Source organism: Hylobates moloch, unplaced genomic scaffold (genome assembly GCF_009828535.3).
Source record: "Hylobates moloch isolate HMO894 unplaced genomic scaffold, HMol_V3 SCAFFOLD_3473, whole genome shotgun sequence".
Taxonomy (NCBI): Eukaryota; Metazoa; Chordata; class Mammalia; order Primates; family Hylobatidae; genus Hylobates; species Hylobates moloch.
This window is the reverse complement of record NW_026655748.1, coordinates 1-2046: the sequence shown is the minus strand read 5'-3', so window position 1 is coordinate 2046 and position 2046 is coordinate 1. Positions and strand designations below refer to the sequence as shown.

General features: G+C 50.7%; 1 pseudogene; it reads right to left on the bottom strand.

Moving 5' to 3' along the window:
* Positions 1–459: 459 nt before the first annotated feature.
* LOC116465166 (small ribosomal subunit protein uS5-like) lies at positions 460–1356 on the bottom strand (annotated as a pseudogene).
* Positions 1357–2046: the final 690 nt, after the last annotated feature.

Genomic DNA, 2046 nt, shown 5'->3' with positions numbered 1-2046 from the left:
CCAGTTATAGATTTCTTCATTCCTTCTCCACTCCCACTGCTTCACTTGATTAGCCAGGAAGGAAGGAAGGGAGGGAGGAAGAGAGGGAGAGAAGGAGGGAGGGAGGGAGCCAGGGAGGGAGGGGAAGAAGTAGGAGGAGGAGGAGGAAGAGGAAGGAGGAGGAGGAGGAAGAAAGCTAAGAGCATCTTGGGTACTTTTCCACACTTTTAAGAATAACATGAATGGCATTTATAGGCTGCCTCTCAAGGGGCAGGCAAGGACCCACAGTATACATCCATCTCTATCCTCCACAAGACTCCCTTTGGGTATAAATATGTGTTGAATAAATAAGTAGGTAAACATTATTTCACCCAGTGTTTTTTGATGACACTTATCAGAGAGAGACTTGTAGGCTTGAAACAAATCCAGTTCGAATCATATCCAGTACATTCACGTCTTTTTTTTTTTTTTTTTTTTACAGTAACAGGCTTAATTCACCTTATTTTTCTTGTATAAAAACCCTATGTTGTAGTCACAGCTGGAGCCTGGGTCCTCTGCACGGAGACTCTGGTGTGGGTCTTGGCGAGGTGGTCAGTGAATTCCTGATAGGGAGACTTGGTGAATACAGTCTCCTTCCAGAGGTCCTTCAGGGGATCAGATAGCTGTAGATCTTAGAGATGGCATCCAAGGTGGCCTTGGCGAAGTTGCCCAGAGTGGCAGTGCAGCCCCTGGCTGAGGTGTGGCAGTCATAGATCCAGCCATCATGAGCAGCTTCTTGGGCACAGGCGCTGAGACGATGCCAGCGCCCCTGGGCGCGGGTGAGGCACACCAGCACAGAGCCGCAGCGGCCTGTCACCTTGCAAGGGACGGTGTGGAGCTTGCCGATCTTGTTCCCCGAGTAGCCTCTGCGCACGGGGACAATGGAGAGCTTGGTCAGGATGATGGCCCCACCGATGGCGGCGGCCACCTCCTTGGAGCACTTCAACCCGACCAACGTGGCCATTGTAGTCCCCGATGGCAACAAACGTCTTGAACCTGGTGCGCTGGCCGGCGCGGGTCTGCTTCCGCAACGGCATAATCTTCAAAAACATCGTCCTTGAGAGAGGTCCCCAGGAAAAAGTCAATGATCTCAGATTCCTTGATGGGCAGGGAGAAGAGATAAATCTCCTCCAGGGACTTGATGTTCATGTCCTTGGCCAGGCGGCCGAGCTTGGTGACGGGCATCCGCTCCTTATCCTCGGCCTTGCCTCCGCGAACTCCGCGGTCTTGGCCCCTGCCCCATCCACGGCCGCCACCCCGGTCCCGGCCCCATCCACGGCCGTGACCCCGGACCCGGATGCCACTGCCGAAACCCTCAGCGGAAGCCACATCGGTTCCCCTTCCCAGGGCCCCTGGGGCCTCCGGCGCCCACCCCCCTCCCCCCTGCCCTCCCGCCCCCGCCCGCTGCACAGGCGTCATCCGCCATTTGGTGTTTTCTCGGAGAAGCAGCACATTCGTGTCTTTACAGAAAAATATATCTGCTATAGTCACAATTTTTACAATCTAGGGATTATATAAATCTTTTGTTGTTGTTGTTACCTAATCAGCTAACAGCACAATGAAACCTTATGACATTTCACTACATTTTGAATACTGTTAACTATTTCATGTAACCCATCATGAAATAAATGTAAGAATGAAGGATCCCAGCCTGATGTGTTGTGTCTCTGTAATCCCAGCTACTCAGGAGGCTGAAGTGGAAGGATTGCTTGAGCCCAGGAGTTTGAGGCCAGCCTGGGCAACACAGCCAGCCCCCATCTAAAAACAAACAAACAAAAGTATCCCATAATAACCAAAATATATATTTTGCTATCTGGAATTATAGTTCTTTTAAAATAGAAGGTGAAATAAATGTACTGTAACTTCCTAGAATTTCATTTAATAATTAAATGAGATCACGCCTGTAATCCCAGCACTTTGGGAGGCCGAGGCGGGCAGATCACGAGGTCAGGGGATTGAGACCAACCTGGCTAACGCAGTGAAACCCCATCTGTACTAAAAATACAAAAAAATTAGCTGGGCGTGGTG